At 33.8% G+C, this 12,382-nt stretch overlaps 1 protein-coding gene across 8 annotated transcripts in view; it reads right to left on the bottom strand.

Annotated features, from left to right (window-relative positions):
• Nucleotides 1-4,761: 4,761 nt before the first annotated feature.
• Nucleotides 4,762-12,382, bottom strand: part of LOC120090341 — a 29,188-nt gene continuing 21,567 nt past the window's right edge. For 2 of the 8 annotated variants that reach the window (XM_039047926.1, XM_039047933.1), the window contains 4 exons: nucleotides 10,762-10,840; nucleotides 10,606-10,666; nucleotides 10,013-10,512; nucleotides 4,762-5,688 (listed from right to left, as the gene is read on the bottom strand). The gene's annotated coding sequence lies outside the window, so the exon portion shown is untranslated. Of the gene's footprint in view, nucleotides 5,689-5,792; nucleotides 8,355-10,012; nucleotides 10,513-10,605; nucleotides 10,667-10,761; nucleotides 10,950-12,382 lie in introns of all 8 variants that reach the window. The other 6 variants (XM_039047927.1, XM_039047928.1, XM_039047929.1 and 3 more) reach the window with 6 other exon arrangements.

The raw sequence follows: 12,382 nt of genomic DNA, 5'->3' as shown, positions 1-12,382 counted from the left end.
GTATGTAACACATAACAAAAGAATAACCATAAAATAGAGTTTTTTTTTCAGGAACATTTTCTGGTCAGAAATAGTGAAAATTTGAGATTTGTCCTTTGATTATCCTCCAAATTTGGAGGAATTAAAAGTGAAATTGTTGAAATGTGATGTCATTCCATTGGCTCCTAAGATGATGGGGGAGATTCAATTAAAAAATTGACAGAATTAAAATACAAAACAACAATAGGAAGAAGATGATGATGATGAAATCCATGGAGAAAAACTAGGAAAAAAAAGTTTCAATTTCTTTTTAAAAATTAGGAATAAAAAATTTCAATTTCTTTTTTATTTTCTATTTTATTTAACTATATTTCGACAAGAAGTGTAGTGAGTTAATGGTTGTCCATTATCCAGAAGAAAAAAAAAAACTATAAAAATTAAAAGAAAAAATTGCAATCCATATTTTATTCAACACAAAGATGGGTTGAATTATTGAATAAAAAAATCAAAATAAAAATAGCATCATAAAAGCAGATTATTTAGAGTTAAAAAACTGCACCAGATACCTCGAATATGAACTCAATACTGCACCCCAAACACAAATATATGAACTCAGACCAAATAGCTCTGCACCCCAAACATAGACATATGAATTCTACAAGATATATGAACTCCACATACGTATGAACTCCGACATCATATCTCAACTTAGCACCTCAAACAACCCCTATATGAAATAATTTGAATCTTTACTCCCAAACTTCCACACTTTTTCCCTTATTGACATAAGCATCATAATGTATGTGGCAAGTACCATATCATCTTTTGTAGGTCACGTGAAACCCAAATGAATATTTGATCTAATAAAAAAAATTAGGATCAGATCTAAGAATGATGAATACAAAAGAACTACCATCTCGAGGAACATGTTTAACTCTCTACTTTATGTTATAGAAGCATGCATGTAGAAAAAAAATATTTTGGTGGTTAATTTTTTTTTTTAGAATAAGTAATATTATTATACAACAACAAGGAGGATCCTACAGTCCGGGATCAAGGCAACATAGCAATAAAGCACGAGTAAAGACAAGTCTCAACAGAAAACAAAAACCTATCCAAACTAAAAAAAAATAACCCACTAGGGCGAGAAACAAGAAGCAAGAATAACCCATAAGCAAGGGACAATAGCAGAACAAAAGAACAACAAAAAGAACTGAAGAAAGAAATACAGCAAAAAATAAGCTAGATGAGACCAAAAAGGTCAATTCGCCAGGAAGCAGCACGAGCACGAACCATAGAAACTAAGGTGGAGCAGAGTCAGCACCGTCCCCACTCCTGCCAGATGTAGTAAATAGACGCACACCAAAAAACACGAAACAACTAATTACGCACCCCCTTACCCGACTCTATTCGACTCACCCAACTCAACTCCACACTCCATCCCGCCACCTGATGAGACGACCTTAACCAACGCAAGACATCTGACCACACCTCTCTATCAAATCCACACTAAAAAAAAGATGGTCCCTCAACTCCCACACACAGGAGACACCCTCCTCTACCCCCCTCCCCCCCAGATGACGCACCCCACCTCCTCAACCAATCTCATGTACCCGACCTGTCCCTCACGGCTAACCATGTACAAAAGGAATGACGCGGAATACCACCCCTAGACCATAGAAGACACGCCCACGACACCCTAGGACAATGAGGACGCAAACTCTCCCACGCACTGACAATAGAATACTGGCCTCGGAACCCACATCCAATAATCCTTCCCACTCACGCTAGGCCCCACTGCCTGAATTAAACTCCATATCTCGAGCAACTCCCACAACACGATAGGTCACCTCCATCCTCCCTCACCATCCATAAACTCCGACAGCCGCGCCTTAGGATTACTCTCTGCATCACACACCACCCTAGACCCATACATCTCCATAATCCCACCCTCTGGCAACCAAGGATCCCACCACACAAAACAGGGTCTCCCATCGCCCACCATCAAATGAACCAGATACTTGAACCTACCTCTACACCGCGAGATAACCCTCAGGCACCAAGACCTCTCAATCTCACATCGAACCGCCCATAAAGACCGTCCATGCAGAACATACGCCTCCATCCATGCCACCCATAACGAGCTAGACTTGACTAGAAGAAGCCAAAATTGCTTCATAATAGTAGCCTGGTTCCACGAAGCCACATGTTAACACCCAACCCCCCACCATTCGGCAAGCACACCTCATCTCAAGCAATCCTTGCACCACCCCGCCTATCCACACTACCCCTCTATAAATAACTCCATAATAGTTGATGGTTAATTTTCAATAGGACAAAGTAAATTTTCTCTTAAATCAGTAAGTTATACCAATATTTACAATAAAATTTTATTTTTATTTTTTTTTAAAAAAAACACCAATTTAAATAAGTGCGTGAGAAGTTATGGGAGAGACTTTCTCTTGGTGCCCTTTTTTAAGGCGACGGAAAAGGAATTCTCCCAAAGTTGTTTACTTGAGTATTGAGAGCGACGACTTATGTTAGTGTCGGAGAAATAAATATTTTTGTAGTGTGTTACAATCTTTTTCTTAAACTTAAAAAAATGTCTTGTAATTTCTATTAAAAAATAACCTCGGAACTTTGATTTTTATCGAAGTTCGTGAGTTTTAAAATATGGTCAATTTTGTGCATTGACTTCACTTAACTTTATATAAAATCTGTATTAATTTGTTAAAACTAAAAATTGCCTATCTGTGTTTAAGGGTATATTTTGTTTATATTTTCGAGGTTTAACTTTGAAAAAAGAAAATCATTTAAAAAAAAATTAGAGTGTTTGACAAACATTCAAAATAATTTTTTTAAATATGAATTTATCAAATAAGTTGGTTGGTGTGAAATACTTGAAATAAGCTTTAAGAAAAAAATTCAAGTGCTTAAAAGTTGATCTCTCCAGAATAATACTTAGAATTACTAAAATATCGTCACTAGTCCTCTACCTTACTTCTCCGACCATCTACTACCACCACCCTCCAACAACCAACTGCATCGAATACAAATTTAAATTAGTTCATAGTATTAAATAGTCGCCTTCTATAATAATAATTTGATATTAATTGAGATACATTTATAACAACCAAACAAACTTGTATAATACTTTTGAGAGAGTGTAAATATTTTAAACAATATAAATGAAAATGACTTTTTTAAAAAAAAAAAAGAAAAAAAGAAAAGAAAAAACATTACAACTTTATGTTTTCAGATTCCCTGAAATCAATAAATGTATGTTTGGCAGACAACTCGAATTCTATTTCTGAAAACCATTTTTGGATTCAATTATCCAAACAATGCAAAATCTAAAAACAACATTTTTATGTTTTCTTTGTATCCAAATTTTGAATTTTAAAATTTAAATTGTTATAAAATATTTAGAAATATAATGTGTCATGTTTATAAATCCAATTTATTTTTTCTAAAACTAAAATATGTATTGTGTAACGTATTTTAAATTAAATTATGTTAAATTCCAAATTTAGTCACTATGGTCTGGATAAAGTTAGTCGTTTTAAAATTTAGAATTTAGTTCCTATTGTTTGATATAACTTTATATATAGTCCCAATGGTTCGGACTATTTATTATGAAGCTCAAACCAAATTCTAATTATAAACTATAAGATCTAAATTTTAACTTACTCGAAACTATATAGACTAAAATTTCAAATTTTCCTATAAATTATATAATATTACAAAATAGTAATTATACAATTTTTTAACATAAAACATGTTCATAAATAAATTAATAATAATTTATTGTCAACCAATATTTAGTGGATAACTACAATTAATTTACAATTGTTTAAATTAGAATTCAATTTCTGCTACCAAACACATATACAAATCATAAAATACAACTCTATTTTCATTTAATCCCTTGTTTTCAAATTTTTATTTTCGAATTCTCAACCAAACATGCCCTTTTATTTATAGTGTGTTTACACAAACATGACATGGTATATTTATGAAAGAGTAGTGTGTATATGTGTATGTGTGTGTATATATTAGTTAATAAATGGGAGTTAAATCGTTGAAGATCACAGGTCCCCTACTAACTCATAAATAGATTAGCCTTCATGACCACAAAGTCTCCTACAGCGTGATAAATTAATTTGAAACGTTGAAATTAATTTAGAATTAATAATTATATATGATATAATTATGCGTTTAGTTTTAAAATTAAACGAAATTAGAGAATTAATTAATATTTAAATATGATTTAAATATTAAATTCATCTATTATAGTAGAGTTAGTATTAAATTAATTTAATATTTGATATTGAATTAATTAGAATTAATTAAATTATTAAATTATTAAATTAATTATTAATTTTATTAAAAAATTAATTAATTAATTAATTTCGTAAAATTAATAAAGATTACAATTTTGAAAATCAATTTAGAAATATCAAAATTGAAAAGAGAGGAAAATGGAAAATCTCAATAGTGGGTGTTATGGACAAAGTATTGGAGTATAATGAAAAATAACATGGACCACAGTCGACGGTAATTTGAAGATGTAAATTCATGGAGCATACCAAAAGTCAGAATTAACCTTAATACACAATAAAAGAATTTTGGACTAAAATTAAGTAGTAAATGCCAATTTAGTGGTCAAAATGTAGCATTTAAGATGCAACCAATAAATGATAATTATGCAACCCAAGGGAAGGCACACCGTTTCTTTACGCATTAGGAAAAACCTATCAAGACAATCTGATATCTTTAATCTACTCTAAAAATATAAAAACCAATATAATTTCAAAGATATTAACAAAATACTGATGAATCCGAACATAGCTGTAGATATGACTTGTCATAATCATCTCATAGTGGCAATTTACCTATAAACCATCTCTCTTGGAGCCAATTTACCTCTAGGCCTCAACTTGAGATCATTTCTAAACCAAACTCCTTTTTCATTTTTCCTTCCAAATTATATTTTATTTCTTCCTTCAAGAAACCACTTCACATATATGGAAAGAACCAATATGGCCCATTAGACTTATCCAGAAATGATGAAACATTGTACAATTCTTTACATTTCATATTTAACAGCAAACTGGATATAGCAATGAGGCAAAGGAAAACTTTCTTAACTTTACCTCAGATAATCCACAATCCGAAAATTTGAGTTAGCCATACCTAGAGTTTCTTTTATCTCACTTAGCTGCTTTTGCTTTCTACTGCAAATCCAATCCTCCGTCTTACTTTAGTTCCATATTTCCTGATGGGATATGAAAGTAATTCTTTACATCTCATCCTGGGAACGGTGAGACCGTGTATCCAATACGAGGGGTTACCAAACCATATCTGATATTGACCCATGACAATCTCGCTCGAATTACGGGGCTTTACACAAACTCGTATTGCAAACATGTTATGTGTTTCCCTTGGTGTTCTCTGTTCTCAATAATATATCGGGCTGAAGGAGGTGCATTTTTACAGTGTCATACTCAAAAGTGCTTATGACCGAGACCAAGATTTGAATGTAGGAAACGATCTGGAGAAGTTGAATCTTAATGTAATCATGGAATGATACCTGCAATATCCTTGAATTGCCAAACAGCTTCAAAGAATGGATCCCGACTTTCATATTGCACTACACCACGAGGGGCGGGTTCTGTTTCATCTTCTTCCATTGGCAAGTATTAGATCCTACAAGTCATAGTTGAAGTCAGACCAAAGGAAGCAGTCATTTAGATTTGTTGAAAAAGAAAATTAACAAAGACATGATAACTTTGAAAAGAAAAAAAACATACCAAATGCTACGGAAGATGCAACAATAAATCTTCGATACTATAATTACATTTCTATTTGCTTAAAAAAAATAGAAACATTGTATCATGCTTTCCATTGTATTAAAATAACATAAAACGTTTTTTTTTTTCTTTATAATAATGTTATAAACATGCTGATGCAATTTGCAAGAGAGAGGAGAATTTTTTGGAGAATTGTTGGAGAAGGAATTTTATTGATATTATGAATGAAAGGCTAATAAGTTCCCTTTAAATTGACCCAAAGGGAATGAGTGGTTTCACACCTAAAGTACCAAACTAACTAACTAATCTTAACCTCATTTAAATAGACTTAAAGGAGAAGGATTTTGTCACACCTAAACTAAAATATTAATTTGAAAAATGATTATAAAACAATCAAATAAAGTACAGCCATTCAAAATTCCCAAAGTAGCCCTACATCAGTTCTTCCCCCCTTAAAAAGAAACTCGTCCTCAAGTTATTGATGTAGCCTAAAGGAGATAAAAGGAGAATTCTCTCCAAGAATCAAGATTGTGGATCTTTTATTAGAATGAATAATGTATTTGATATAAGAGGGAAAGATTCTTATTTATAGAGCTTTATTACAAGTGGGGGTAAAAAGAGGAATTAACCTGGAATATTACCTAATTACCCAATTAACTCTATTCTTCTTTCATCAGTCTACCCCTCCAAAAAGAAAACTTGTCATCGAGTTTTAAAAAGAAAAAATTATGAAGCAAACAAGAAATGAAATAAACTTGTTCAACGGAGTATGACCAAACCAACCTCCTACACTTTGAACAAAAATATTATGATCAAAGGGATAAATTCGAGACAAAATTCGATATTGCCACCAAAAGATGAACTTCCCATCGGCCATAAATCCAAAAAAGATATTTCCTTCAAGTTCATTCAAAACCGTGTTCAAAGGACCAATTCTTAAAAAACCACCTTCCAAAGGCATTGCTTCAAGTTCTTCGATAGTTTGGTGATCCATTTCCATTGCAATCAATGTGTCGTTCTTGTTTGATTCTTGCTCGATGTTCAATACTTCCCTTCCATCTTCTACGTTGGATTTTTCTTCTTCGCTTGCGACTATTTCCAAATCAATATCTTCAAATTCTTGTTTTTCTTCAATTTTATCTTCAAGATTTTCTATTTGAAAACTTTCCAACCGTGATTCCTTTGTTTTTTCTTCAGTATATGAAATCAATCCGTTCTTAAACTCTTGCAAATGAATTGATAGTTGATCAATATGTTGAGTCATTTTCCCTAATGAATGTTGGATTTCTTTTGTTGTTTTCTCTATTTCCTCCAATGCTACAAGATCAAAGTAAACATTTTGTTAGATTCTTGGATATGCCTCAATCTCGTAGTGTAACTCGTCCATTGATTTTCTTGAATCAACCTTTCTTGATCATGTTTCATAACCAAAAGAATAATTTTGAGTCTTTGTTCGTTCTTCTTGAGCTGTAAAAATCCACTCTGGATGATTCTTTAATTCATCTAACTCCCAATCTTTTTGTTAATTTCTTGAAAAATGGGTTTAATTGGATCATTGGGTCCTTTTTCGATATTGTCGCCTTCTTATTCCGTCCAAAAATGCCTTAAAAACATCACTCGAGTCACTAGAATCAAATTTTCAATGTTGATAATGATAAATCCTTTGAGAAAATCGAGCATGGGCAAAATTAGGATGTTGGAGTTCTTCTGATCACTTCAAGTCAAAATTCTTGCATCGTTTTTTGAAGTAAATTTGATTTTCTTGCCTATACCAACTGCTGATTTTTTTTGGATGTCCTCTTTGATTGAAAATGGTCCATTCTTACAAAATCTTGATAAACTTCGGTTTCTTTTTTCTTTCTTGGAATTTCAAGAGTTCCCCCTAATTAGATGTGTGTTGTTTGGCAACAAGCACAACTCACGAAGCTCCCTCTTGCGATGGGCTTCGTCAAGAGTTTCCCGTTCTTCCACCGGCGGCAGTCAACATTGGCCCAAACGGATGCTTTGATACCAAATTGATGTAGTCTAAAGGAGATAAGAGGATAATTATCTCCGAGAATCAAGATTGTGGATCTTTTATTAGAATGAATAATGTATTTGATACAAGAGGGCAAGGTTCCTATTTATAGAGCTTTCTTACAAGTGGGGGTAAAAAGGGAATTAAACTAGAATATTACCTAATTACTCAATTAACCCTATTCTTCTTACATCAGTTATGGTGAGAGTTTGAAGTCTTCCGGAGCTTGATATAATGATAAATCAGCTACATTGAATGTTGAACTAATATTCATGTGTGGAGGGAGGTCTACTTCGTAAGCATTTTCTCCAAGTTGTTCAATGATGGTGAATGGTCCAAATTTCTTTTGTGAAAGTTTGTTTGTAGCTCCTCTAGGAATTCTTCCTTTGTTGAGGTAGATCATGACCAAATCTCCTGGTTTGAAGGTTATTGATCGGCAGTGGGAGTCAGCTTCTGTTTTATACTTCTCATTGGCAGCTTCCAAGTTTTCAATGGCTTCTTTATAAATTCTCTGCACGCAGTCGATCATCACAGAGGCTTCATCACTGATATCAATAAAAGAAGGAAGAATTGTAAAATCAAATGTTAGTCTAGGAGGGCTAGTATAAACAATATCAAATGGACAATTCCCTGTCAATCGGTTTTGCATGTTGTTGTAGACAAATTCAGCTTGAGTAAGCGAAGCATCACATTGTCTAGGTTTATCTCCACTTAGGCAGCGCAACATGTTTCCAAGTGTCCTGTTAGTAATATCGGTCTGACCATCTGTTTGTGGATGGTCTGTGGAACTATATTTTAAGTTTGTTCCAAACCTCTTCCATAGATTTTTCCAAAAGAAGGACATGAACTTAACATCTCTATTGGATACAATGGTTGTAGGGATGCCATGAAATCCAACAATTTCTTTAAAGAAAAGATTTGCAATATTTAGGGCATCGGCTGTTTTTTTCATGGTATAAAATGGGCCATTTTGCTAAATCTATCCACTACAACAAAGATGGAGTTGTAACCTCTTTGGGTTCGAGGTAGTCCAAATTTTGAGTGTTACCTTTGGATACTTGACATATGTAGCAATGTTTAACAAAATTGTAGATATATTTTCTTAGTTTGGGCCAATAGAAACATTCGGATAAAGATATGTAAGTTTTATCTCTTCCTACTTGACTCGAGAAGCCACTTTAGTGAGCTTCTTTAATGATTCTCTCTTAGGGAGCCCTGTGATATGCATAACTGATTGCCATGAAAGAGAAATATGTGGAAATCTCGAGGGGGATTGTTAGAGGAACATGCTGTCCAAATAGTGCTAAAGTCTGTGTCCTGTTCATACCATTTAAGTAGATGATCAAAAGCTATTATGGATCCTCTCAATAAAGTTAGAAGGTCGGATTTTCTGCTTAAGGCATCAGCTACTTTATTAGTTTTGCATGAGGTGTGTTTAATGACATATTCATATTTTTGTATGAAGGATATCCACCTAGCATGCATTATATTGATGTGTTTTTGGGAGTGAATGAATTTTAAGGAGTAATGATCAGTGAGGAGAACAAATATCATTCCTATTAAATGGTGTTCTCATTGGTGCAAAGCTCTCACTAAGGCATATAATTCTTGCTCATACATGTTCCATTTTTATCTAGCTAAGCTTGGTTTTTCACTAAAGGACTCTATGGGGTGGGATTCTTGTGAGAGGACTGCACCTATACCTACACCACTAGCATCAACAGAGACTTCAAAAATTTTATTAAAATCTGATAAGGTTAGCAGAGGTGGATGAGCTAGTTTATTTTGAAGTGTCTTAAAACTATCTAGGGCATTTTTATCCCAAACATTCTCCTTTTCATTTTTCCCCTTCATATTTAAAGGAAACTATCAACGTGTAACCAAAAACCAGAAGCATAATCCAGTGCCCTTCGATAGTTTTGGACTAAATTAGAGGAACTAAAAGAGAAAACTAAAACGCAGGTCATACCAGAATCACGCTAACTCAACAGCTTAGATTTTGGAAAATACATATAAGCATTTACCAATACTGGAGGCGAGGAAAAACAAATTTCTTTGAATAATATTTTGTATAAGAAACAGAGAATAGTGTGCGATCAAAAAGTCATATTCAAAAGATGGAAGATCAAATATCCCCAAAAAGCCAAGGGATTAAAGAGAGGCTCCCCAACTGGGAAGAATATGTTAAATTATAACCACCAACCTTTTTTTTTTCTTTTTCTGAAAAGAGACACCGAGAAGAGGAATGGCTTGATAAGGTCACATAAACTGTCTATCCTCAACTGCTGTCCAGTGAATATTCACTGGTTTCTTTGAAGCCATAAACGCCAAAGGGTGGCAGAAACGGCACTGATCCTTAAACTTTGTCATGGTTTTTGAGGGGCCCAAAAGGAGCTGGAGAAGGGAGTCCTCATAAGATCGGGGAAAACATCAACTTAACCCAAAAGTACTGAAAACAACATGCATTAGCGGCTGGACCGTGCAAAAAGAATGAGGCCATGGTTCTCAGAGCTTCCTTTACACAACCCACGCCAATTGAAGAGAAGATATGTAGACATTCTTCTTTGATATCGTCACAACTTTTTAGCTTCCCTTGAATGAAGTTTCGAATAAATACCTAAACTTTCTTGGGAATATTGGACTTTGAAATGCAGTGGGTAAATACTGGCCAATGTTGCCATGCTTGGCCTAAATTCATGGTGGCTGATTTAACAGAAAAGTGGTTACCATAGTTGACAGGTGTTTGGAGCAGTTCTAGCTAATTATAGAAAATAAAACAATTAATATGCTACCAACCTTTTCACTGTGCACTTTCCCATGCATATCAAGACTAGTGGCTGTGGAAAAGTGCCAAGGACTGCAATAGGAGGAAAAAGCCACAGAATATTATCACGGAATCACATTCGTCAGAATAAATTAAATAAAACAATAGAAAGAACAAGACCCTCTTACTTAATTAGCTACTTGTGTAGCGTATTTTTGTTTCTTCATCTGTTCAATGTTGAAAGGTATCTCCAAAGAGTGAATTAACCTACCAAAATAATAATTATATGCAAGATAAGATTTTTTTTTTCTCTACCGTGAACAACAATAGGAGAATACTTAATTGCCTCTTGGAGTTTGGACATGATCCCAGGAATCTACAGCAAAAAACCATGTAAAAACCAATATGATTTCATGTTAAACAGTCACAGTTTAGAAGTATCTCGATGTATTTTTGGTATTATGTACACGTACAGATACAATTAGTTGAAGAGTAGTGATTAATTAAGCCAATAATTATTTTAGACTAAAATTTCAGCAAGGTTCTTACGTTCTTGATTTGTGCAAGCTCAAGTTTAACAAAACAATATTGAACTTGACTAAATTCAATATTGTTAAAAAAGAAATTGAAACTTCTCATTGATAAAACGAAAAAGACTAATATTCAAAGATACAATAACTCCCAAGAGAGAGGATAAGAATAAAGTTCAAGGATACAATAACCCCCAAGAGAGGAAAGTAACAAAGTAAATCAAAGATAGACAATAACACTATAATCCATGAAAAAATCTCCAGACAAGCGGAACAAGAAACAAACAAAGCATGGAAACAATAAAATTTAAAGATCCTGTTAATCCTAAAACACCAAAAACCTGAAAAATTATCTCCCACTGGTATAGACCATAAAAACTTTAATTTCAAAGCCAATAAAAGACTAATGAGCAACCAGGAAATATAATCCTTCAATTTGTTGAAGAAAACCCACCCAACGAGGGAAGGTTTGAGATTTCAAGACAGCACTCCTAAAATCTGGTAAAGATGTATGTTTTATTTCAGAGGAACAGCCCAAGAGCCAATGAAAATCCAGCATATCTTCAACGGAAATAACTTTGTAGAGATATTCCAAGAACACGAATTCCAACCCAGTAGACAAAGACCCACCAATGTGGTACGCAGATATAAACAAGGAACGGAAGACTTCTATTTTCAGAGCTAACCCACAATATAAACCAAAAAGCTATTAAGCTGCCGCTTCCAAACTTGAAAACTGCCGGAGAAACCAAAATTTCTTTTAAAGTGTTAGATGATATGATATTGGTTTAAGCTTTTGAGTCAAGATGGTATCAAAACAGGTTGGTTCAAAAGGTCCTGTGTTCAAACCCTTGTAATGTTATTTCGTCCCCCAATAATATTGATTTTCACTTGTTGGGTCTTCCTCATATTTCAAGCCCACAAGTGAGGGAGAGTGTTAGATAATATGATAATTTGCCTTCACCCAAAGCTTCCAAGGAGGTCCCGTGTTCAAACCCCTACAATGTTATTTCCTCCCCAATTAACATTGATTTCCACTTGTTGGGTCTTCTTCATATTTCAAGCCCACAAGTAAGGGAGAGTGTTAGATGATATGATATTAAATTTTTCTTCACATATCAGATTAAGCTTTTGGGTCGATAGGTGATTTGAGCTAAAGAAACACATTTAGTTTTAATCTCAAGATCACTGGAGTTCCACAAAATTAATTCCATCACTAGACCAACCACCCAACTAGACTTTAACCAATGATGAGCAATTTGGAGTTGGTTTCATTTGC

The sequence above is a fragment of the Benincasa hispida genome, chromosome 11, assembly GCF_009727055.1.
Source record: "Benincasa hispida cultivar B227 chromosome 11, ASM972705v1, whole genome shotgun sequence".
Classification (NCBI taxonomy): domain Eukaryota; kingdom Viridiplantae; phylum Streptophyta; class Magnoliopsida; order Cucurbitales; family Cucurbitaceae; genus Benincasa; species Benincasa hispida.
This window is presented reverse-complemented; position numbering and strand designations above follow the sequence as displayed.